The sequence below is a fragment of the Bos grunniens genome, chromosome 15, assembly GCF_055505025.1.
Source record: "Bos grunniens cultivar Pamir isolate PY7600 chromosome 15, Bosgru_T2T1.0, whole genome shotgun sequence".
In the NCBI taxonomy this organism is placed as follows: Eukaryota; Metazoa; Chordata; class Mammalia; order Artiodactyla; family Bovidae; genus Bos; species Bos grunniens.
Window position 1 is genome coordinate 33,922,335 of NC_141179.1, and position 26,907 is coordinate 33,949,241.

Genomic DNA, 26,907 nt, shown 5'->3' on the forward strand with positions numbered 1-26,907 from the left:
ATGACAGAATTCAGCTGAAGGAGAGCGACTCCAGATCCTGTTTGCTTCATTTCAAGCCCCTCAGTTTAAGGTCTAAGTCAGTTTATGTAGTGGTTATTCTACTTCCCGTCCCGCACGAGCTGCAAAGGAATTGAATTCTCCGGATTTACAGTCTTGGCCGGCCTCCCGGGAGGAGTGCTGACCTGTTTGGATTCTGAGATCTGGAGGTCTCTGCTAGGAGGAGCGCAGACCCTAGCAAGGAGCCCAGCTGCTCCCCTTCTTTCCCCAGAGGCTCTCATGACTTCCGGGTCCTACAAGCATGAACTTGCCGGACTTGGGTGGCCAGACTGCTCCGGAGCCTCTCCCAGAGTGAGCAGCCCAGTTCCCCTCCCGTGACTTCTGCTTCCTGGACCCTTTTGCTGACCAGTGAAGCCATCCTTGAGCAGTTCCTTGGTGTGTCACCCAACCCAGGCAGGCCGGCTCCCAGATGACTCCCCTCTCCTCCTGCCAGCTCTCTCCTGGAACCCGGGCCGCATCCACTACCAACACAAGCTGGAGTTTAGCCTCTCAGGTCTGAAGGTGGAGGATAACTCTGAGGACCCCCTCCATACCCCCCAAAAAACAGCACAAGGATAGCAGACACCGGAGTTGAGTACCATTCAAGGTCATCTCAGGCATCCGTCCGCTTTCTCACTTGTCAATCAGCGAGACTCCATTGGTCAGAGTCTCTGACCTCAGGGAGTGTAAAATCCTGGAAAGGTCAGGAGAGGCTTTTAAGGAAAGGGTGGGACTTGGACAAAGAGTGGTTTGGACCAGGCTCCAGACAGGAGGGGCAGTGCAAGCCAAGGGGAAGACCAGGACATTCCTCCAGTGCAGGCGTCTCTCATTTCGGTCCCAGAGAGCTCCAGGAAAGGAAATTGCAGGGCTTCCCCTGAGCCTGACCCATCCTTTTCCTGTGACCTCTGTTGTCCTGTTTTATAAGTCCCGGCTGTTAAATATATGAAACCTACAAGGCAGGGAACGTGACAGCGGCGGGCGCGGTCTGACAGAAGTGCTAGCCTGGCGGAAAAATCCAGCCCGGGCTCGTTTTTCGTCCCCTCTTGTCTCTTTCCAGCCACACACATGCTGTCATCACTTGATCCGAGTCTCTTAGGCTGGTTCGGGAGGACAGCCTGCCGCCAGCAGCCCCCCTCTACCTACCCTCCAGAGCATCCTTTGGCAGGCATACAGCACAAAGGGGCTGTGTGTGTGCCCTCCCTCTCAGCTACAGAGCAGCGAGGCCAATTTCCTTTGCAAGGTCACTGCTGAAGGAAAAAAGGTTTTTAATAAACACTTCTCTCAGAGAGAGAGAAAGCAAAGTTCCAGAAATGTCATTCATCCCCAGAAATGTCATCTCGCCAGCCGCTTCCCCTCCATCTTGCTCTGTAAGTTGTGGAAATCAGTCCCAACTGCCCTGGACGATTGAAGTTTATATGTGGACCTACCCCAGCTCCTGGCACCAGGCCAGCTGTTTCTGGGCCTGTGGTTTGGTGTGTGAGAAAGAGGGGAACCTGGATGGGGCCAAAGGTGGGGCGTGAAATTCACCAGCCTGTGACAAAGCTTCAGTCCTCTCCCTCGTCTTTTCTCCCTGCTCACCATTAGTGTTGCTCTGGCTGTTCTGACACAATGTCGGTCTCAGACACACCTGCGCTCAGAGCCAAGGTGGAGTGCTGACATTCCTGAGAATGGTGCCTTGAGGTCAGAAGGCACCTCCTGGGACAAGTGACTAATCTCTTTGCCCTCAGCTTCCTCATCTGTAAAATGGGTATAGTATTTACCATATCATGGAGCCATCTTGAAGATTGAAGGAGATGCTGGTTATGAAAAACTGTAGAGACTTCCCTGGTGGTCCAGTGGTTAAGATTCCATGCTTCCACTGCAAAGAGCATGGGTTTGATCCCTGGTCAGGGAAGTAAGATCCTGCAAGCACATGGTGCAGCCAGTAAAAAAAAAAAAAAAAAAAAATACACGGTGTTGCAAGGATTTCATCTTAGAAAACAGGTCCCTGGTCTGTTTCATCTTGGAGTGCAGGTGCAGGAAAGGCAGAAAACTAAATCTTTGCCTGGTATGAAGGAGCATGGCTGAGTAGGTAGCAGAGGACCTAAAGGGTGAGGTAGAACAGCTCTTAGGGGTTAGTCCTGGAGGACTTCTGGAAGAGGTGGTTTCCAAAAAAGAGGGGGCTCTATGTCTGCAGACAAGAAGGCAGAGGGCATTCCCTTCTTCCTCAGAGAAAACCCCTCACTGAGGGAGAGGTGGGATTTGATCTGGGTGACCGCCCTGGCAAGCTGAATGGTCTGCAGCTGCTGCGCCCTGGAGAGGCGGGCCCAGGCTCCGCCCCACTGCCTGGCCTGAGCCTTGTGGCTGTGAAGGGGATGGGCACCCGTGAGGCTTCCCTTTTGAATCCAGCCTGTGCACGTGGGCCCCTCACACAGCGCTCGCCTCAGCCACACCACCCCTCCCCGCTCAGGCTTCCTGTTTTGAAACTACCAATAGATGGAAAATGTGAGTGCTGTCACTTTAACGGCTCAGGCTGTGTGTGTGTGTGCGTGCATGCTGTGTGAATGTGTGAACCAAGTGTGAGTGTGAGCATGCGTTAGTTGTGAGAGTGTGATTGTGTGAGCCTGAGTTGTGAGTGTGAGCATGTGTGCTTGTGTATTTGTGTGTGAGAGAAAGAGAGAGAGAATGTGCATGTGTGTGCCACATGGCCTGGGAAAGGCAACTGAGGCCCAGAGCCTGCCCTTGCCAGGACACCTGTGTGAAGAGGCCTGCCCGGAGCTGTACCCTCCCTGCACACCTGTCTGCCCAGCGACATGAGGGAGGAGCACGTAAAGTTAGTGTCTGCATGAGTTCTGGGGAAGGTGGCTGAGGCCCTTCCTGTTAACTCTCTAAAGCTCATCTCTTAGCTTGTAGAAAGATCTTTTGTTCCTCAAACTTTAAAAAGAAATAATTTCTTGTCAATCCAAAAATGGCTTTCTAAGGAACTAGTTCATGTAACCAACCTCACTTAAAAGGCAGGCAGTGTGTCCAGTCCGTGCCTTTATCCCCAGGCCTATTATAGTTCCTGGCAGGTAGCAGAGTCCAGTGGATTCATTATACAGATACTTATGGGGTGTTTACTGTATACCATGGGTTGCTCAAGGCTCTTGGGATTCAACACAGATCATAACAAAATCTCTGATCTCAGGTAGCTGTGGAAAGACAATTGCAGTTCCACATAAAAAGTATGGCAGGTGCTGTTAGTGTTGGATGGAAGAATGGATTCATTTTAAAGCTCTTGGTTTTTGCTGCGTTCTGCAGCGTGAAGGTCATAATCAATACACTTTTCTTCATTTACTAAGATAATAAAATTGACCCATGATATTTTGAGAAAAGATTAATGGACAGGTTTCTCTTCCCTTCCATGCCCCTCCCCCAGCCCACTGTTGGCCTTCCTAAAGCTTCTAGCACCTTCCCTCCTTCTCTACGTCACACCTGCTGTTCCTTCTGTCTTCTTGTCTGGATGGCAAAAATCCACTCACCCATCAGGACTCCGTTCAGATCCTGCCCACTCTATCAGCAGAGTTAATTTCTCCCTCTTGGTGACCTTTATTTTTTTAATTATTTATTTTTAATTGAAGGATAATTGCTTTATAATATTGCTTTGATTTCTGCCATACATCACTAGGAATTAGCCACAGATATACATATATCTGTATATATATGTATATCTTGAACCTCCCTCCCACCGCCCACCCTTTCCCACCCCTCTAGGTTGTTAAAGAGCCCTGGTTTGAGTTCGCTCAAATTGAGTACAGCAAATTTCCATTGGCTACCTATTTTACATATTGTAGTGTATATGCTTCCACGCTACTCTCTGCATTTGTCTCACCTTCTCCTTCCTGCCCCCTGCCCATAAGTCTGTTCTCTATGTCTGCATCTCCATTGCTGCCCTGCAGATAGGTTCATCAGTACTGTCTTTCTAGATTCCATATATATGTATTGGAATATAAATAATTTTTATATTTATTTTAAATATAAATGGTATTTAAAATAAATACAAACATAAATATATATGATATTTGTTTTGTCTTTCTGACTTACTTCACTCTGTAATAGCTCTAGGGTCATTAGAGGTGACTCAAATGCATTCCTTTTTATGGCTGAGTAGTATTCCGTTGTATATATGTACCACAGCTTCTTTATTCATTCATCTGTTGATGGACAACATCTGGGTTCCTTCCATGTCCTAGCTATTGTAAATAGTGCTGCCATGAACACTGGGGTATATGTATCCTTCTCAGTTTTGGCTTCCTCATATTTATATGTCTAGAAATGGTATTCCTGGGTCATATGGTAGATTTATTCCTAGTTCTTTAAGGAATCTCCATACTGTCTTCCGTAGTGACTGTATCGATTTACATTCCCAGCAACAGTGTAAGAAGGTTCCCTTTTCTCCACACCCTCTCTAGCACTTGTTTTTTTGTGGATTTTTTTGATGGTGGCCATTCTGGTTGGTGTGAAGTGATACCTCATTGTAGTTTTGATTTACATTTCTCTAAGGAGCAATGTTGAGCATTTTTTCCTGTGTTCATTAGCCATCGGTATGTCTTCTTTGGAGAAATGTCTATTTAAAAACCCACTATTGGATTGGGTTGTTTGTTTTTCTGGTATTGAGTTACATGAGCTGCTTGTATATTTTTGAAATCAATCCTTTGTCAGTTGTTTCATTTGCTCTTATTTTGTCCCATTCTTAGAGTTGTCTTTTCACCTTGTTTATAGTTACTTTTACTGTGCAAAAACATTTAAGTTTAATTAGGTCCCACTTGTTTTTTTTCTGTTTATTTACATTTTAGGAGTAGGGTCATAGAGGATCTTGCCATGATTTATGTCATACAGTGTTCTACATGTTTTCCTCTAAGACTTATATAGTTTCTGGTCTTACATTTAGGTCTTAAATCCATTTTGAGTTTATCTTTGTGTATGGTGTCACTTCCCTGGAGGCTCAGACGGTAATGCGTCTGCCTACAATTCAGGAGACCCAGGATCAATCCCTGGGTCAGGAAGATCCCCTGGAGAAGGAAATGGCAACCCACTCCTGTACTCTTGCCTGGAAAATCCCGTGGACAGAGGAGCTTGGTAGGCTACAGTCCATGGGGTCGCAAAGAGTTGGACACGACTGAGCGACTTCACTTTCACTTTCATGGTGTTCAGTTCAGTTCAGTCACTCAGTCATGTCCGACTCTTTGCTACCCCAGGAAGTATTTTAATTTCATTCTTTCACATATTCACACATTCATTCTTTCATTCTTTATCCAGTTCTCCCAGCACCACTTGCCTCCTTTGTCAAAGATAAGGTGCCCATAGGTACCTGCACACTTTAAATGACCTCCACAACATGTGTATTATGGTGCATTGTGATTATTTGTTCCATGCTTGCCTTCTGTCCCAACTGAGGCCAGGAACTCTGTTTTTGTCTGTCAGTGAATTTCCCAGAGCCCGGCACATGTGGGATGGATGATGGATGGGTAGTTGGGCACATGGATGGTCAGATGAATGTTCCCTCCGCTTCCTTCATGTAATGAAAGACAGACACTAAAGAGATGTCACCCCAGGATGAGGAGACCAAGACCCAAAGAACATGCAAGAGATGGAGTTTCAATCTTGGCTGGTACTGAGTCTGGGCTTCTTTTGACATTTTTATAGAGGATCCGGAAAAGGAAGTTCAGAGTGAAACTCACACATCTGTGGATGACACAGAGCTGTTTGGTAGTGAGGTGCCAAGCCACGGGAGGATACCCCAAGATGTGAGTTGGCAGACAAGTAGAACTGGCTTGGGTGTGAGCAAATCAAGCCATTGCATTTAGGCAGAAGTTACCTGAGGTGTGTAAGATGTGCTTCTTGGCGATTTGCATTGTGGGAAAGAGTGTGGAGCTGGTGGTTGCTCCATTCACCCTGTGTGCTGGGCTTTGTGCTCAGGATTGACCTCCTACCCGTGAAAAAGATCTCAGTCTAAGGAAGGATAGTTTCAGTGTATAGGGAAAGTAGACATGGAAGGAAATAGAGGTAGATATAGAAGGGAATAGAAAGAGGCCAGAAGTGCTTATAGAAAGAAGTACAAAATCAAGTGCTATAAGACCTCAGAAGTCAGCCGATCTGCCGGGGTGGGGCCATGGAGGGAAGATTCATTCATTCCTCCCACATTCCGAGAATTCAGTGTGTGCCCTATCCTGAAGGCACACAGTTAAACAGATAAGGAGCTTACAGTCCAGGGGAGGAGGTGGAGAAGTGAAGTGTGCGAGGGGCCGCCAGCAGAAACGTGTGATTCAGAAAGGAAATTCTGGTAGGATTCCACTAAAGAGATGAAATCTTGACTTAGACTTAAAGTCGTCCTCTGAGTGCATTAGACAGAAAAGAGGAGGTGTAGGTAATCCCACTAGAAAAAGGAGAATGGGCAAAGCCTCAGGGTACGGGACTCCTGTGGCTGAAACTGAGACTGCTTCAGTTGAGGGCTGGGGGATAGCATGGTGGGGGGAGGGTAATGGCAGGAGAGTCAGCCAGGCTGGCGGGAAGCACCACAGGCTGTGACCAGGGATTTGGGGGTTGGGGTGGGGCGGTGCTCTGAAGGATCTTACATAAGACAGTGGCATGATCCAGATTAGTTTTTTAGGAAGATGATTCTGGCCTCAGTGGAGGATGGACTGGAAATTGGGGAACAGAAGAGAGGGTGAGACCAGCAGCCAAGAGGATCTCTGAAATCATCCAACAAGAGCTTGTGGGGAGAATAGAATGAATGAATGGACCCAGCATGACATAGGGAGTGGGATTGGCCTGGTGACATCAGCCAGTAAGATTTGGGAAATGTCATTCCACAGGGTGCCCTGTAGGGGCAATTCTAAGACCAGCACTGGACAGCAGAGGGGAGAGTTACTGGAGGCCTGGGTCCCAGGCTGAGCCATGGCTCCGTGACCTTGGACAATTGTCCAAGCCTGCCTGCGCCCATAAACCATAAGGTCAGCACCTTGAGTGATGTTGGGTCGTTTGGGCTCTTGCACATGAAGAGATAAAAACCAATGCTGGAGGAGCTCCAGAGAAGGGCACTGGGATATTAAGGGATTGGAAAGTTTTCTTTATGCAGACACAAAGAAAATATGAGAACTATGCAATCCAAAAAGAACAAAGGGAGTCTGGTAAAGCTTAGGCTTTATAACCCAAATAATTAAAATATAGGAGAGGAGACAGAGGCAGGCAGAGTCAGATCAGATCAGATCAGTCGCTCAGTCGTGTCCGACTCTTTGCGACCCCATGAATCGCAGCACGCCAGGCCTCCCTGTCCATCACCAACTCCCGGAGTTCACCCAGACTCACGTCCATCAAGTCAGTGATGCCATCCAGCCATCTCATCCTCTGTCATCCCCTTCTCCTCCTGCCCCCAATCCCTCCCAGCTCCAGAGTCTTTTCCAGTGAGTCAACTCTTTGCATGAGGTGGCCAAAGTACTGGAGTTTCAGCTTTAGCATCATTCCTTCCAAAGAAATCCCAGGGCTGATCTCCTTCAGAATGGACTGGTTGGATCTCCTTGCAGTCCAAGGGATTCTCAAGAGTTCTCCAACACCACAGTTCAAAAGCATCAATTCTTCGGCGCTCAGCCTTCTTCACATCCAGTCCAACTCTCACATCCATACATGACCACAGGGAAAAGCCATAGCCTTGACTAGACGAACCTTTGTTGGCAAAGTAATGTCTCTGCTTTTCAATATGCTATCTAGGTTGGTCATAACTTTCCTTCCAAGGAGTAAGCGTCTTTTAATTTCATGGCTGCAGTCACCATCTGCAATGATTTTGGAGCCCAGAAAAATAAAGTCTGACACTGTTTCCACTGTTTCCCCATCTATTTCCCATGAAGTGATGGGACCGGATGCCATGATCTTCGTTTTCTGAATGTTGAGCTTTAAGCCCACTTTTTCACTCTCCACTTTCACTTTCATCAAGAGGCTTTTGAGTTCCTCTTCACTTTCTGCCATAAGGGTGGTGTCATCTGCATATCTGAAGTTACTGATATTTCTCCCAGCAATCTTGATTCCAGCTTGTGTTTCTTCCAGCCCAGCGTTTCTCATGATGTACTCTGCATATAAGTTAAATAAACAGGGTGACAATATACAGCCTTGATGTACTCCTTTTCCTATTTGGAACCAGTCTGTTGTTCATGTCCAGTTGTAACTGTTGCTTCCTGACCTGCATACAAATTTCTCAAGAGGCAGATCAGGTGGTCTGGTATTCCCATCTCTTTCAGAATTTTCCTCAGCGGATGTAGGCAGGCAGATTGCCTACGTTCAAATCCTGACTCTTGGGACTTCCCTGACGGTGCAGTGGTTGAGACCCTGGGCTTCCACTGCAGGGAGCACAGATTTAATCCCTGGTCAGGGAACTGGGATCCTACATGCTGCCAGGGGAAAAAATAAATCCTGACTCTACAATTTGAGATCCTCCTAGGCCTTGGGCAAGCTCCTTAAATCGTCAGTTTTCTTATCTAACTGGGATGGTGATCCTAAGCTGATGACATAATGATGATGTAAACAGTGAGGATTGAATGATGGTAAAGAGAGAGTCGGACACGACTGAACTGAACTGAACTGAAAGAGCTTAGTACAGGGAGTGATGAGCACTGACTGTGAGCCATTAGCAGGAATTGGAAGAGGGTCTCTGCCCAGTTAATCCCATCCCCTGCAGACAGAGGAATCCCTCCCTTGTGCTTGAAGAAACAAGTTGTGGCAAATAAGATGAAGTAGAGGGCTCTCCCACAGTGCATGGGAAGTGATGAAATTCATCAGGCCAGAAAAGAGCAGGGGCAGCTCTGGATTCTCATCCTGCAGGCCGCTGTCGTAATCCCTGGTCACTCTCACGCATCAGTGCTTAATGCTGATTGACTGCCTAACGAAACCTCTTGGCCCTCAGTGAGGGATGGAGCCTGTGGAGGAGGAGGGCGAGAGCCCTCAGCTTTGACTGCTCTTACAGCCCAGGACAGCAGTGTGCTTTCCTGATCCCAGAGCGGTCTCTGCGCAGTGTGTGCCCCAAACCACACATGGCACTCGCTTCATCCTCCCTGGGAGAGAGAGGAAGAGCCTTCTGCTGACACACAGAGGTTACTCAGGTCGAATCTCCTGTGGCTTTCGCTGTCACCAGAAACCCTCCCCCGAGAGGCAGCTGAACCGTGAACTGCCTGTCTTTAGTTGGTGTACTCTGTAGGGCTGGCAGCCTGGAATGTCGCTACTGTAAATGATACTAATCTCTGAGCTGAATTCCAGAGTAAACCTACTGCTCTGTGGATGCCATAATTACATGGAGCAGGTACTTACGCTTTTACCAGATGCAAAGCATTTCATACACAACATTTGCCCAAAACCTAGAAAATAATCACAGTTGACTGCAGTGGTGTTGTGCATTACAGCTTTTACCTGTGACACTAACAGGGAGAGTTTCACTGTGCACTGTGCACCAGGCACTGTGTCAGTGAAAAATCTCCAAACAACTGCCATTTTCTAGTGTCTCATGAAGAAACTAAGGGTTCACTATACTCAGTAGATTACCTGGGAGATTCAAATCCAGGTTTGTCTCTTGAGGCCATGGGTGTGACCACGATGCCATCTGTCTTTTGCTGTTGTTTAGTTGCTCAGTCATGTTCGACTCTTTTGCCACGAACTGTAGCCTGCCTGGCTCCTCTGTCCGTGGGATTTCCCAGGCAAGAGTACTGGAGTGGGGTGCCATTTCCTTCTCCAGGGGATCTTCCTGACCCAGGGATTGAACCTGTGTCTCCTGCATTGGTAGGTGGGTTCTTAACACTGAGCCACCTGGAAAGTCTTCATACTGTCTTTTACGTCTAACAACAGCTTTGTGAAGTAGAGGTTATCACTCCACTTTTATAGATGAGATGCCAACGCCCAGAGAGGTCTTCCCTAAATCACAGGTAATAAACAGCAGAGCCAAGCTCAAAGCCAGATCTTCTGACCTCGTTTTCAGTGTGTTTATTAGTGCAATTCCCATCCCTCCATCAAAGAATGCCTAGACTGCGAAGGGAACAGACTTGCCAGCACGGATGCCCTTTGTTGAGGTGGGGTTCAGTGGCAGGGGTCTCCCTTCTGGCATAGTGTTCAGGCTGTTGTTTTCTCCCTTTGCGAACACAATATACTCTGTTATACCCTCATAAGGTGGTGGTGTACTTTTGACCTAAACCCCTAAAGCTACAGAGACCTCCGCTCAGCCAGTGCTTTGTAAGCTAAGGACACTTGACTGACAGTATCATCCTGCATGAGTTAAGGGGTCACATCTCATCCGTTTATTGTGTAAAAGAAACAAAAAGTCTTCTCCCCCAAAGAAGCTAGGAAAATGATTCCGGAGAGGCCGAAATCTGGACTCTACCTCAGTTCAACCTGGTAGCGTCCACTTCTTGCAGTGCTTTGAAGGTGATGGCCTTGATGCCTGCATTTCAAGGTCCTAGTGCAAGCTGTCATCCTAGGGGACCTTGAGGAAAGTCACTTGAGCACAAGGCACCCATTCTCCACCAGTAAAATTCAAATGTTCACCCCTCTTATCAACCTCTTGGGAAAGTTGGAGTTGTAGATGCCTGTAAACCATGCTTTCAAATCCTAGGAGGAAAGGTGTCATAGAAACTTATTTTATTTTATTATCAGTATCACTGCAAAAGGTTTATTTGTGTAATGGTTGAGGTAGAGTTGAACTGGATGAACACCTGCAGGAAAAACTCTGTTTTGTGCCCAGGTTTTGGGCCGCTGCTGTTCAGAGCACATATCTGCCTCTGGCTTTTTGGGAAAGCACGTAGTCTATTGCAGTGCTCAGCGAAGGGCAGAGAGCTTTTAGATTACACCTGGCTTCATTTGTTTCATAATTATCCCATGAACTAGGTATCCCTTTCCTTAGGTGAGGCAGCTGGCTTCCCAAAATGAAATCCCAATTCCCCTGTACTAAGGAGCATTTCCCCCGTAGGCTTCCAGAACGCCTGAAGGCTCCTTGGGAGAAACACTCCCACAGCCCTAGGAGTTTCTCCCCTCTGGGAGGGTTCTGGCTATCTGTCCACTTGCAGGTTCCCTCCAGTCTGAGACCAGTTGTGGCTGACTTGGGAGAAGCTGGCAGCCTGGCTGGCACCTGGCTTCGGGGCCACCAACAAAGCCCCCTCCTGGTTGTAGCCTGCCCAATAATTAGGGGTTTTAACTGGGCACTCTATTTATTTATACTCAGCCAGGACTGTTGTGCTGGCTTAGGTCTCACACAGACAGTGACCGCCTGGCTGCAGCCCTGTTCTCCCCAGGGAAGACATTGTTTGCCGTAAAGAGGATGAAGTCTGGGGCCACACACCCTGGCCTTCTGCAGTGGGTTCGGACCCCGGTCCCACCTTCCGGGGTGACCGTGACTAATCACTGTGCTCCACTTTCCCCTCAGATGTCATTTTAGGTCACCAGACTCCACATCACATCCATCCTTGCTGTGCCTCCTCCTCAATCCCGAAGCCTCTAGAGGAATCATGGGGCTCATGGAGGTCTGATTCAGGGTGAGACCACTTACTGAAACCAAAAGGAGTCAGTTCTCTGAAGGAAAGCCTCATTTAACTAAAATTCTGTTCCTGTGGGCTGAAATGATATCAACCTAAAGTATAATAAAATAGAAAAGAAATTTATTATTAATAAAAATAAGACATTTGAAGTGTGTGTACTATTAATAAAACATGGAGTCCGCTGAAGGAAAAGCATAGTCCACTTGTACAAAGCTGGTTGGACTGTCTTTTGAAGCCTAATCTTCTTCATGGCTTACCCTGCCCCCTATCTATCTGGCCCTATTTATACCCAGGCCTCCAGGGCCAGGCACCTCATCCCCCCATAGACGGCAGCCCACCAGGCTCCGCCGTCCCTGGGATTCTCCAGGCTCTAGGTTCCCCTAAAAACCCCACTGCTGCCTAAGAACAATCCGTTCTTTTGATTGTGGTTCATGTGGTGGAGGAGCTAAGACACAGGAAGCGATCAGGACAAGCCCATGCAGGAGAAGTTACCATGTACAAAGACAGGAGAGGCACTTAGAATGCCTGGGTTTGGGCGCCTGGAGTTCACAGACGGGGTGAACTAAGGGAGCAGGTGCAGCTTGAAGAGGTGGGAGGAGCAAAGGCACACATGTAACAGGAATAGTGGTTCTCATCTCAGGCACGTCCTATCAATAATCACAGAATGGGAGCTTCCGAAGCAGAGGGGACATGTAATAGTACCACATGTTAGAAGACGGAGATTGGTCTTGATCCTAGAGACAGTAAGAAGCCGTTTCAGTCTGTGGAGCCCTGGGGCATGGTAATAGTGGTGTTTCAGCAGAAATACATCCTTGGGGATGTGCACAGTGGGTTGAGGTTGTGATCCCAGGGCAGGGAGAGCAGTTGGATAAGGCAAAATACTCTTAGGGATCACGGCAGTGGGACTCAAAAGCAACTTGAGGGCAGAGTCAATGACATAAGCTCCAAATATGTTCTATTATCCATTTGGTTCATATAAACAACTCTTTGGGGAGAGTATTTTACAACTTACGAGAGAGATTCAAAGGAGCTGCTTGACTGAGCCCTGCTTGTCCCTGAGATTAGAACCTGGACCAGAACCTTTTCCAGTCCTCTGCCCCTTCCAGCACACTGATTGGCCTTCTTGTTGTTTTTCTGTTCTTTTTAAAAAATATGTATTTGACTGGGCTGAGTCTTAGTTGTGGCACACAGGATCTTTGCTCTTTGTTTCAGCATGTGGGATCTTTAGCCGAAGCACGTGGGATCTAGTTCACTGATGAGGGATGGAACTCGGGGCCACTGCATTGGGAGCACAAAGTCTTAACCACTGGACCATCAGGGAAGTCCCTTGTGGTTTTCATATCCCTCTGAGTACCCAGACGAGGGATGCACCAGTTGGGGCTCAAAATCTTCTTAGAGAATGAACACTAGAGAAGATGAGAGTTTCTTGGAGTAAGTATGCCACATAATTTTAGCTTACCAGCTAAAAGAACTGGCACTACCGTTTTCTTTACCCTATCCAACCTGCCTGTCCATGAATGCAACAAATGCATTCAGTAAAGTGCCAAGTATGTGCCAGACACTTCACTGGGTACTGAGATCAGAAATGAACAAGGCCAAGTCTCTAAGGGTGTGTTTTAATATTTGTTTATCTGGCTACACTGGGACTTGGGTGTGGCATGCAGGATCTTTGGTTGAGACTTATGAACTCTTTTTTAGTTATGGCCTGTGGGATCTAGTTCCCTGACCAGGGATTGAACCTGGGACCCTTGCGTTGGGAGCATGGAGTCTTAGCCCCTGGACCACCAGGGAAGTCCTTCCAAGTCCCTGCTCTTGGGGAGCTTGCATCCTAGTGCATCACTGTCCACTTGAAGGCTCTGCAGTGATGACAAAGTTCAGGTCTGCACAGCCAGCTTGGTAGCCACCAGCACCTTAAATGGGACTCGTGTGATGAGGAAATGAATTTTTTAAAATACTGAATAGTTCTGTTTTGCATGTGGCTAGCATATCGGCCAACACGGTTCCCACGGAATGGTTTTATGGACAACAGTGAGGGGAATTCCACACTGACACTCAATTGCTAAGAAAGACAGAAAGACAGACTAGAGGGTGAAATGTCTTCTCTTCAGACTAACAGAGGCTGCCTTTCTAGTATGTGACTGCCACTCCAGAAGCAGAGATGGGCCTTTTCGCTTCCCTGGTAGCTCAGATGGTAAAGAATCTGCCTGCAGTGCAGGAGACATGGGCTCAATCCCTGGGTCGGGAAAATCCCCTGGAGAAGGAAACGGCAACCCACTCCAGTATTCTTGCCTGGAAAATCCCATGGACAGAGGAGCCTGGTGGGCTGCAGTCCATGGGGTTGCAAAGAGTCCGGCACGACTGAGTGACTAACACTTGTGTGACTTGTGACTTCTCCTCAAGGAAACTGTCTTATTGAGATGTTAAAAAGGGCATCTCATTTTCCTGAAGCATCATTCTCTTGAGGTCTTAACTACTGAATCTGTGTTCAGTGCTTGGAGGAACCTAACCTGTATTGCATCTGGGAGAGCAGCCAAAGGGGGCGGACAAAGCACGAATGGCCGAGAGCCAGAGTCCTTTCCCTCTGGGGTAAAGCACAGCGAGGCTTGAGGCTGCCGCCCGTATAGAGGGCTGCAGTTTGAAGTGGCTGCTTTCCGTTGCTTTGGGTATTTGTTAGCATGACTCCTGCTTTCGTATCTGGTGTCATGTCCAACTGAAGATTCTCCATGACGCCTCCATCCCTCCTCTGCAGGCCACTTTTCACGATCAGCCTACACCTGGCACTTCTTTTTACCCATCGTTGTCATCTAAGGGTAAAGAAGCAACTGCCTCCCGCCAGTGAATGGAAGGGAAGAGAACCCACAGGACATATAACTCACAGGCTGTGGGAACTGCAAGGGGACTGTGAGATCTGTCTAAACCTTTCCATTTTCCACGATCCAGGAGGCTAGGGCCTTGCCCAGGGTCACGTAGTGATGGAGCCAGGTCCAGAACTGGCTGTCCACCAGGTCTTTCTTCTGGGGAAACTCAGTGGACAGAGGGACAGAAAGAAGACCAGCGGTTGCAGTAGTGGGATGGCTACATGATGAGGATATGGAAGTCCTGGGTTCTTTCTATTTGGCTGCGCTAGGTCTTCATTGAGGCATGCAGGGGCTTCTCTAGTTGCAGTGCAAGGGCTTAGGTACCCAACCCGGGATTGAACCTGCATCCCCTGCATTGGAAAGCAAATTCTTAACCAGTGGACCTCCAGGAAAGTCCCGGTCCTGGCTTCTAACTTGACTTAGCCCAGCTCACCATGTCATTAGGGAACTCATTTTTCTTCTCTAAGCCTCAGTTCCTTGCCCTATGAAATGGAGAAGTTAGACTCTGCCTTCACAGTCCAGTGGTGAATAAGAGTTTCAGTGAAGCCCCAGAGCTCTGAGCACATTTAATGGTTAATACCCCATCATCTCACACTGCAGAACACTCTGAATGCACTTTAATACTCAAGCATAAGGAGCGTGCAGTCCTTGCCCCTCTCAGCTTCTTGGTTTCCCACCTCTTCCATAAAAAGAGTGAGATGCAGTTGACTTTTTGACTCGTTGCCTTCTGGGTAAAGGGCCTGAACACTTTATACTTTTTTTTTTTTTTTAAAGAAAAGTGAGGATCAAGTTGTTGGTTCTGGAGAGGTAGCTGGGGTTAGAAAGTGTGGCCCTTCAAGAGTGATGTCTCAAGGAGTTTTGCCCAGCCAGCTTCAGAAAAGCTTCCAGTGTGAATGAGAATGGCTCCGGGAGCCAGGCTTGCTCCCCGCTCCCAAAGGATAATGCCTTCAACTCTTATCTCTCCCTCCCACCCCAAGAGGGAGGCTTATCAGCTCAGAGGGAACCCGGCAGGAGGAAGGAAGTGACTCACTTAGGATCCTCTTCTGAGCTGAGGACTTAGCTTTTGTCAGCTGATGCTCAGGGTCCTACCATTGTAAGACTGGATTTATATGTAGAAAAAGAGAACAGAGCAGAAAGCAGTTTTGTAAATCTTGTGCCTAAAGACAAACCCGGTCCAAATATAGGTAATTAATTATAATCTACTTTGGTTTCCTTACTCACTGGTTAATTTGATTGTTGTGTTTCCTGGGGTTCAGAGCTAATTTCAGAAATTGTTTGTATTCAAACACCGCGGCGCCCCGGGCCCCGTTACCTTGGTGGTGCTGAACACAAGACACAGGTGTTGCTGGGCAATTCAGGGGCTGGTTAAGGAAGAGGGTCAGTTAATCAGGCCGGAAGGAATCAAGCCCCACCTTTCAGCATAAGACGAGCTTGTGGTGGCCTGAGAGGAATCAGGGCCCACTGCGGTCAGGGTTGACAGTGGAAGGCGGCAGTAAAAATAAACCGTGTGAAAAATTCTTAAGTGCTTTTGGCCTTGACAGTCACACAGAGCCACCTAGAGCTGAGTCAGGTCCTCTTGGTGCCTCAGAAATGTAGCACTGTGTCTTGCTCAGCGGAGCCAGGGACTGGGCTGGATTCTTAAGCTCCCATGTTCATAAACCTGAGTAGTAACCCTGCCTCCCTCTCTAAGCCTCAGTTTCCTCAAAGACCTGCCCTGAGGATTCAGTGCGGTGGCTTCCTGACACTTCCTCCTTCCCCTGCCTCCTCCCGAAGCAGCCATGCATCCCCAGGGTCTAGTTCCCACATCCCAGGGAAGGGGAGCAGGTGGGCTCTCTGCTGACTCCGCTCCCTTCGCAGGAAGGCTGTAGTGCCCCGGTGTGGAGGGTCGTAGTAGGGCGGGGGTGCAGGGGGAGCAGTGGAGGGAGGCGATCAAAGAAGGAAGCTGGACTGGGGGAGGGAGGGCTGCACTGCCTAGACTGCACTGGGGGACCCGAGGCAAACCGAAGGGTCGCCTCTTGGCGCTGCTCCCTGTGAAGTGGGTCCCAAGGCCCCTCAGCACACTAGCAGCTGCCCAGGGGCTCAAGAACTGGTGTCAGATCAGAAGGAACCCAAGCAGCAGGATCTAAGCAGAAGAGGCGGCGCCACCGCCCAGCAGTGTGCCAGGAGCACAGTTTGAGCCTGAACTGTGCCTTTTGTGTGCCTCCGCAGGTCTTAGTTCCTCACCTGTAACACAGGAGGATTGAGCTCGAAAGCCTGAAATTCTTGTGTTGTGTTGTGTGTTAGTTGCTCAGTTGTGTCCGACTCTTTGTGACCCCATGGACTATAGTCCACCAGGCTCCTCTGCCCATGGGACTTTCCAGGCAAGAATACTGGAGTGCCTTGCCATTTCCTCCTCCAGGGGATCTTCCCGACCCCGGGATCAAACCCAGGTCTCCTGCATTACAGGCAGATTCTTTATCACATGAGCATCCTAAATATCATATCTTAGTACACACACTGTTAGCAGAATCTCAAATCATGAATGGACAGACAGACACACACACATGCTCAGGAGTACCCAACACAGTCCTGGATATTAGTAGACATCTGGTAAGTCTAGATATTCTGGGCTGTGAGATACTAGACAAGTGGGCTGTGTTTCTCTACGCAAAAAAATAAAATGAATTGTTGCCCTCTGGTCCCTGTTTTGGAGAAGGCAATGGCAACCCACTCCAGTGTTCTTGCCTGGAGAATCCTAGGGACGGGAGAGCCTGGTGGGCTGCCGTCTATGGGGTCGGACTGAGTCGGACACGACTGAAGCGACTTAGCAGCAGCAGGGCCCTATTTCCTTCCCTTAACAGACATTGAGGGAGGAGGGCTTTGGAGGTGGAAAGACTCAAAGCTCTCAGAAGCCTCATGGGAAAACAACACCTTATTTATTTAAAAACAAACCAACCAGCCCCTCCTTTGAGTGAAGCTTCCTCAGGGTCCCCAGGGTGGCAGCAGGCTTTCTTCCTGTCCAAGGGGACCTCGCCTGGTTTCCTGAGCTCTGGGGGCAGAGGGGCAATGGTCCAGGGGGTGGGAGTTGAGACCGCTGTTAACTTCCAGTGTGTTTGGTAAAGGCCCACTTATGTACAGAAAGTGCCCCTTGAAAGGGGAAGCAGTAAGTCATTTCAGGAAATTGGCTTGATCACTCAGCAGCCTCTCGGCGTTGGAGCAGGCAGGGTAGAATTTTCTGGGATTTCAGCTGCAGCGTCAACCTCTCAGGCTTCAGCCAAGAGCCGTTCAGTCCAGAAGAATCCCAAAGCGGCCTTAACGTTTAGAGCTGGGGAAAGTGGGGGAGGGCGGTGGGCGTGGGGAGGGAACCAGTGGCCACAGAACATAGACCTTGAACTTGTCACTTCTTGCCATTTCATACGGTGGCAGCAGAGCCCTGGAAATCAGCCTTGGTTCCCCAGGGGACTGAGCTCAGGGAGGTTAGGTCATTTACCTGGAGCGCCACATCTTGAGCAGCTGCAGATCCCGCCCCACTCTAACTCCAAGTCTGTGTCTTGGCCACTCCATTCTGCTCTATTAAGTACCAACTTGTGACCCTTGGCCTGGTAACAACCTCAGTCAGATATGAATGATGGCAGGAATGAAATGGGATGTATGTGTGATGAAAGAATGAGATCAGCCAGTTTCAGTTGGTCATGGAATTGAGGTTTCCCATCTCCTGAGTTAAATACAGAGGTGCCTCCTTTAATGCTGAGGTTGGTCTCACCAGCCTCTACAGGCCAGAGCTCAGTTGATGTTACTTTCCTGCCTGTTTTCCCTGGACATCCATTTCTTTTCTATCACACCACACTAGAAACTTTGTGACTTAAAACACACACTTTTTTAAATCTCCCAGTTCCTATAGTCTAGGAGTCCAGGCCTAACTGGGCTCTTTGCTCAGAGTCTGGTTGCAGTTAAGCTGCTGACCAGGCTGTGTTGTTATCTGGCAGCTCAACTAGGACCCACCTCCAGCCTCATTCAGGTTGCTGGCAGAATTCATTTCCTTTTGGTCGTAGGACTGAGAACCTCAGCTTTTTGCTGGATATTGGCTAAAAGCCACTTTCTGGTCTTAGAGGCCACCCGCATTTCCCTGCCACATGACTCTCCCCATAGCAGCTTACAACATGCTGCTGCTTCAAGGCCAGAAGGGCAGTGAGTCATTTAGAGTCTTACATGTGGATCACAGTGGATCACAGCAGTGACATCTATCACCTTTACCGTATTCTACTGGACGGAAGCAACAGAATCGGACAGACCCGTATGTTAGGTCTCACCTACACTCTGTGGGAAAGGATTGTTCACTGGAGTGAATGCCAGAAGACAGAGATTACTAAAGCGTCACTGTAGATTCTGTCTGCCACCTGGATATCTAGACCCTTAAAATCTTCATGAAGTTCACTTCTTAAAAAAAATTTGTTTAACACCTACTCTGTGCTGAATACGGTATCATCTATTAGGACTATGGTCTCAGCTTTATGTAGCTCACAGTCTGTTGCACAAGATAGATCGTTTACATGTAATGCAGGAGGTGCTGGGGTACAAACACAACCAGGGTGTTCTGGGGGTCCAGGCCAGTCAGGGACAGCTTCCAGAGGAGACAAAACATGTGGAGTGTTAAAGCATAGGTAGGAAGCAGCCAGGTGGCTGAGGGGAGGGTTGACCTTGCAGGAAGAGGGCCACACAGGAGGCAAGTTTGGAACATGAGACAGGATCTAGGGAACAGCATGCCTGAGGGTAAGGCTGAAGAGCAGACAGGGCTGAGGCCATGGAAGGTGCAGGGTGCACAGTAAGGAGTTTGTATGTGTTCTTGGAGGTGACAGTCTGGAATAATAGGATGGGCATGCTTTATATTGAGCCCTGAGTGGCAGCAGATGCCTAAACCAGCCAGCCCCCTTCGCTCTGAATACCTGTAGCCCTTACTGACGCTTCTTTCTGCCTCTTCCTATCGTGGGTACAACTGCACTGGTTGTTGCTCACACAGTGGACTTCAAGACCGTCCAGTTCTTTTGCCAGCCTGGATTTTGAGCTCCACAAATAGCCTCTTCTGGTGGCTCAGATGGTAAAGCATCTGCCTGCAATGCGAGAGACCCGGGTTTGATCCCTGGGTCGGGAAGATCCCCTGGAGAAGGAAATGGCAACCCACTCCAGTACTCTTGCCTGGACAGTTCCACGGATGGAGGAGCCTGGTGGGCTATAGTCCGTGGGGTCACAAAGAGTCAGACACGACTAAGCGACTTCACTTTCTTTCTTTTCTTTTTTAGTGTAAAATACTCCTTTTTTTTTTTGAGAAAATAAAATTGATTTTATTTGAATTTCTCATTTTCTGCACTTTAACTTTTCAAATTAAACCAACAATGTAACAATACAATAAAGAAAAATTACTAGAAAAACAATCCATCACCGTAGTACAACTTCAATGTGTTTTTTTTTAAGTTGCCTCTTCTTTTTTTATTGAAGTACAGTTGATTTACCGTGTTGTGTTAATTACTGCTATACAGCAGAGTGATTCAGTTATACGTATATTTGCATTGAATTTTTTACCTTCTTTTCCGTTATGGCTTATCATAGAATATTGGGTATAGTTTTCTGTGCTATACAGTAGGAGCTTGTTGATTATCCCTTCTGTATATAAAAGGTTACATCTGCTAACCCCAGTCTTCCACTCCATCCGTCCCTCAACCCCTTCCCCTCCGCGTCCACCTTGGCAGCCCAGCGTGTCCTGCACGTGCATGACTCTGATCCACAGATAAGTTCATTTGCGTCATATGTTCGATGCCACGTGTAAATGGTACTATGTGAGGTTTGTCTTTCTCTTGACTTCAGTTGGTATGTTCATCTCTAGGTCCATTCATGTTGCAAATGGCATTATTTTATTCTCTTTTTGTAGCCATGTAGTATTCCATTGTATACATATGTACCACATCTTCTTTATCCATTCTTCTACTGATAGACATTTAGGCTGCTTCCATGTCTTGGCTATTGTAAATAGTGCTGCAGTAAACGTTGGGTTGTATGTATCTTTTTGAATTATAGTTTAGTCTGGATACATGGCCAGGAGTGGGGTTTCTGGATCGTATCTTTAGTTTTCTGAGGAGCCTCCTCCTGTTTTCTACGGTGGTTGCACCAATTTACATTCCCACCAACAGTGTAGGAGGGTTCCCTGTCTCTTCACCCTCTGCAGCCACAAATAGCTCTTCAAATAAGTGGGCAGCAGAATGGGATTGGGTCTAGTAGACTTTGGCTCACACACAAGACTCAGTGGTGTGTCTGCCTTACATCCTCCTTCAGAGGTCCTCTCAAGAATCCCATGATAATAACGCATCCTCCTGGTAGAAGACCCTCAACTTAATTCTTCAAATCCAAGGCTTATTTTTCTTTAACCACATGGTAACTGACTTCCATCATTCAGTGGAGGGAGAGAATGGGAGTGGGGCAGGGAAGTAGGGTGCTGGCCAGAAGAACATGGGTTTGAAAACAAGACCTGTTTTAATGCCAAAACTGTCACTGACTTATGTGTGCCTTCAGCAACACTCTGAATCTTCCTACTCCATGGTTTCTTTGTGTATAAGATGGAGGCAATAATAGCCACTCCATCAAATTGGTTTAAGAATCATACAGGCTGATACCTGCAAATGCATGGCATGTATCAGGTGCCCCGTTAATGTTGGCTTCCTCCTCTTTCTGATACCTACTTGTTGAATTGGCCATATGGTGACTTCCCTTAAGGGCAGTGGCCATGGTTTCTATCATGATATTCACCGCCCTTAGCACAGTGCCCAGCAACAGAGCTGGATGTGATATGTGCTGGTGATGGAATGTTTAACTGAGTGAATGAACAAACAAAGAACCGTCACAAGTTGTGAGAAGACAGCACTGTTGTGTTTCGTAGCAAGTTTCCGTGGAAGATCATCACTGGCCTTCACCTCGCCGTGACCCGGAAGCAGGGTGGCCACGCTGGGCCTGACGTCTGTCTTCTCCGAGGACGTGTGTGCTCCTGAGCTCGTGCTTGAATGCCATACCTCCCTCTTCCTGGCTTCATTCTATTATCCAGTGTCTCTAAGCCTCACTTTTCCCACCTGTTCGGTGAGGGAATTGAATGAGATCATTTCTATTTAAAATGTCGGTACAGTGCCCGGCTCCTAGTAAACACTCACTCCATCTTGGCTGTGTGAAGAGGTACGTGGCGACGGTGTGAAGCGACGGCGGCTCTGTTTGGTCTGTACTTTTCTCTGACCCCCACACACTGTGAATCAAATCCTCCTGTGAAGCTTTGGGCTGAAACCGTTTCAGAGGGACGAAAAGCCATCCGTGTTTAAGTATTTTTAGCTGATGCTAGTGACTTGGAGAGGGAGGGAGGTGGAAATGGGAGGAGGAAACAAAGCCGTCTCTGCAACTGGAGTGACTCCTCCTGTTCATCTGTCTCTCCCAGATCCTTTTTGGTGGCGGTGGAGGTGGGGCAGCTCCCTCCGTATGTGATAATTCTCGCTTGCCAGTCGTTGTGGCCACGATTAACCTCATAGACTCAGTTGCACCTCAGAGCTCATGAAAAAGCCGGTTAAATAAGGTCCTACTGTGTAGCACATGCAACTCTGCTCAGTGTCATGTGGCAGCCTGGACGGGAAGGGAGTCTGGGGGAGAATGGATACATGTATATGTATGGCTGAGTTACTCTGCTGTGCACCTGAAGCTATCACAACATTGTTAACCAGCTATACTCCAATATAAAAATTTAAAAAAAGCAAGCTAAAGCCACAGTCATGCTGCTGTGTCAGCTGAATAAGAATTTTGACCTCTCTGTTGTCACCTTCTCATCAGTGAAATGAAAATAACATGGGTGCTCTGTCTACCTCCCAGGGCAGTTAGGAGGGTCCAGGAGTGATTATATAGAAATCTTGAGCAAAGCCTCAGCACTGCCAGCCTGTTTATGGGTGAGCCCTGTCCTTCTCCAGCCCCCGCAAGTCCTGCCTCCCCAGGGCCAGTCCTTTCTCCTGTGTCTTCCTGCAGGAGCTTCCCTGTCCACCTCGGAGCACTTCTGCATTGGTCCGCCAGCCTGGAAGGCGTCTGGGGGCTCTCTGTGGCTCTTTATTAACTGCCACCCCGACCCTCCACTATACCCTCTTTTATGCAGGGAGACAGAGACTCTACACAACAGACACTCCCCCCCCCACCCCCTCCCAGGGGTGCCTGATCTCCATGGTTTTCTCCAGAACCCGTAACCTAGAAACAGAATCTTATGGACTGACAAGAGTCAGAGAGCGATGCCTTAATGTGAAAACTGAACTCAGCGACTTGTTAGAGCACCAACTCGCTTCCCATCCTCCTGTCTCTCTTAGAGGAGGAAAAGTGTCTGAAAGCATGCAAAAATGGTTAAGTCCCAGAGAGGACAGAGGAGATTGTCATCAAAAGATAAATCTTGGCCATTTTTATTGAGAACTTGTTCCAGGCAGGGGACTGGGCCACATGTGACTCTTAACATTGGTGATTTCCTTTCACCTGATTCCGGGATCCCTGGGTCCCCAGCTTGCTGTGTGTCTTTGGCCCAAACAGATGTGGCTTCTGATCTTCTGTTTCTCAGGGAATAATAGTAGTTCAGCATGCACAGAGGATTGAACTTTCGATACTTGTGTCCTGTTCCTTTGGGATATGGTTCAGCTCGTATTCCCCCTCGGCCTGGGGAACACAGGCCCCACAGGGAGGGCCAGTAACAGGATCTCGGAGGAGGAAGGGAACCCTGACAAGTCTCTCCCCAGTGCCTGATGACCTCAGACACCCAGACTGGGGCTGGCTGTCCCTCCTTCCCTTGGATTCCTTCCGTGAGAGGAAACTCTGTCCCCCCCTGCTCGGGGCCTCTCAGTGACTCCCAGCCCCCTTTCTGATGGAGGCTGAGCTTTCTTGCCTGCCTCCCAGCAGTCTGGGCTGTGTCCCCCTTAGTGAGAGCTCCCCTGTGGACGTTCTCTGTAACAGCCACATATCACTGGCTGGTTTTCCCTCCGCGCCTCTTCCTGTGTTACTGCCTTCTCTGGGAAGATTTCTCTCTTCTCTCCAATCTCATATACTGCTCAAGATCTTCAGAAATGGTTATAGGTTGTTTTTAGCAGAGAGGGGAGCTGGGTCTTCTGTTGCCCAGTCTTGAAATATTCCTATTAGCATGGAACTCACAGACATTTATTCTGGGCAAATAGCAAAGATTGTTAGATAATATGCATAGGCGTCTGTGCAGATGTTATTTTTAAGCACCGAATATATGCCAGACGCTGTGCCAAGCTCTTCAAATGGTCTGATATTGATATTAATCATCGTTATATCTCATGGTAGGTATTGTTAGCCCCGTTGAAAAGACTGGGAAAATGAAACTTCTGATAATTAACTCATCCACAGTCCCACAATTAGTAAGAGGTGGGCTCCTGAGAATGTGCCCCTTTTTACACGGCAGACACTCCCTTGTTGCCTCCATGCAAAAACGCATCGATCTCAGGGGGAGAAAAAGTCTTTGTCTAGATCCCAGGGAGACTTAGAGGCAAAGAGAAGTGTATTTTCTTATGTCACCACCCATGGTCTAATGGCTGGTTTCCCAATTACAAACGGCTGCCTCCCTACAGCAGAGGCCAGAGCCCCTGCCCCTTCTTAGCCATAACAAAATAAGGCCTCTCCATGCGGGCTGCTGAGCCCCACCACACAAAACATCAGGGGACCCAAGCTGCATTTCCCCTGCTAACCGCCCCCTGAGGAGAGCTGCCTAATAGACTCTTTATGGGCTGGGAAGTAGAGCCTTGCTGCTGCAGAGACAGAGGGGCAGCGCTGCAGGTTGAAGTTCCTCCATTGGAAGGCCTTCTTAAAGCCCCAAAAAGCTCAGCAGTCTTTTTCTCCTCCTCTGATTAGCCCTCTGTAAAAGCCCACAGGTTTTTCCTCCCATTGGTCGGCCTCTTGGTGGTAGCGTCCCTGGCCCCCCGGCAGGCGTGCTGTCCCATTGATTGTTAGATGCACGGCTCTCAGACAGGCCATTAGGCCCTGGCCAACTGAAAGGGTTCACCACCAGGAGACTGATCATGAAATTGGGTCTTTGTGATCAATATATCTTTCTCCATTAGGTTCATTTCCTCTGAAGGAAATGGGTCGGCCCATTAGAGTTTATGTGTATTGACAGGCCTCTCACTGCCCTCCTTCAGCTTCACAGGGAGGGGGCCAGAGATGCGCTTGTTAGACTGAACTGCCGGGGTCTTTGCAAGCCTATCTTACTGGCCGTGATGACCAAAAGTAGCCGGAATCCCTTGTGTGACAGAATCCATGATTTTGTTCTATAGGAAAGAGTGACCAAGTCTCCTAGGTACAGAAAATGTGGCCTGAGTTTGGGCGCAGCTGGAAGAACTTTCTGAGCACAAAGATTATTGAGCAGAAAAAGAAACTGTTGTCCCCTTGTCTTAAGGTCTGTAAGGACAGACAGGAAAGATCCCTTGAAGGAAGTACAACCTTGTCTGGTTAAGGAGGAATGGACAGGATGGTCCTAAGATGCTTTGCAGCTATAGAATCACTGTGTATCGTCACTCTTTGTTGCTTCTGAGGACCTCAGAACAGTTGCTAAAGGTCCCATCTCTCTTCCTCAGCCTCCCTGTGTGTGTTCATCATCTCCCCTTTGGAGATGAAAGAACTAAAGCTCCCGGGTAGCTGAAAACCAGCACCCGTACTCTAGATCCTGCAGGGACCCACTAGGGCAACAGTACTTGGCCAGTCCTTGGTTTTTATTTGACTTCTTACTAAAATGCCACCTCTTCCCCCTCCTTGGCTTGTGTGACTCTTAGCTGCTCCACAAAGCTGCTCCACTAAGCTAAATATGATCCCTCATATTCGTTTGACTTTTGATCAAATAAAAGTGGGTTTGCGTCTGTATGGATCTTATTGGCCACTGGTAGCCGTGAGGGTGGGCTTCCCAAGTGGTGCTAGTGGTAAAGAACCTGCCACCAATGCAGGAGACATAAGAGACATGGGTTTGATCCCTGGGTTGGGAAGATCCCCTGGAGGAGGGCATGGCAGCCCCTTCCAGTATTCTCGCCTGGAGAATCCATGGACAGAGGGATCTGGCCGGCTAAGTCCATAGGGTCACACAGAGTCGGACACAACTGAAGTGACTTAGCGCAGCACAGCCGCGAGGGTAACCATGTCAGAACCCAAAGCCTCGATTAATAGGCAGTAATGGGTGAGGAGGCTACAGGTGTAAATTTAGGGGGTTGCTTTGGTTGCTCTCAAATCCTCTCCATCACTGGCCATAGAGTAGCCTGGACCCTTGTCTGCTCTGTATTTTGTGTTCCTCCACCCCATCCTCATACCCTGCTGGTCCTGATGGGGGGCACTGCTCATGGGGGATACTTTCTCTTGCCAAGAAGTCCCATTCCAACCTGGAAGGCATCCCAGATCTGCAGGAACACACCCAGTGAGGCTTAGGGTCTGCTTTTCCCTGAGTTTCCAGAGAGGATGGAGTTGGGAGGCTGCTTGCTGGGATTCTAAGTCTTGTGCTTTGACTCCTCAGTATACTGCTTTGATTCATGCAGACTTTGGTCCCTGTCTCCAGAACCAACCCTTGGGTTGGGACAGCCACAGAGATGACTGGACAGCTGACCTGTCAGGGAAGAGCCACCCAGGTCCAGAGAGGCTCCTCACAGTACCGACTTCACCATTTGTCACAAGGCTTAACATCTGAGTGCCTGGTACATAGAAGGCCTTCCGCCATTGACATCCTTGTCCTTATTTTTCTCCTACGAGAAACAGATGCAGAATTACCCGCTTGCCCTTTGTTCTCAGGATAGCCGTCAGCTTCAGGCAGGCTCAAGCTGCCGCAAATCATCCATGAAGGAGCTGGCACTGAGCGGGTGACTCTTCATGGAGCACAGTAAAAGTCTCTGTATCTCTATCTAAAACCGCATTACAAGACAACGTCTGTTTTTCAAATACAGACACCCTTTTAAAATTCCTCAGTTTTGCTTAGTGGCACCAGTGGCTTCTTTATATGACTAGACTCTCCAACCAAGAAAAATAGAAGTTGGGTTCCAAGTTTGCCCCGTCTGGTGCAGATCCAGGGAAAAGAATGAGATATCTGATTAATTAGGTCATCTTTTAATTGAATTCACAGTATTAGATGTGGAAAATTTAACACCTGGTATCTTAGAAGTAGAGAGCGTTTTTTAAAAATCCTATATTCGCTGTAAATGTTTCTAAGTTGAGATTGTCTTAGCTACACAAGAGAAAGATATAATTCAACTTTGGTTGCCCAGGGAGCCTTATCCACTTGGAGGATTATACACTTGACCTCTTGTCCCTTTTCTTCACAAATGAGTAGGTCACAGGAACCACTGCACAGAGCTTATGGGATGCTGAGACCATGAGCACACACCTACCAGCAAACCAAAGCCAAGGGCTGCACAACATCAAGTAACTGGAAAGCTCCGCACATTCATTTTCTACTCGATTGAATCAAAGTCTTACTG

At 48.2% G+C, this 26,907-nt stretch overlaps 1 protein-coding gene across 7 annotated transcripts in view; it reads left to right on the forward strand.

Annotated features, from left to right (window-relative positions):
• Positions 1-26,907, forward strand: part of UBASH3B (ubiquitin associated and SH3 domain containing B) — a 154,354-nt gene that overhangs the window by 84,607 nt on the left and 42,840 nt on the right. The gene's annotated exons all lie outside the window — the stretch shown is intronic.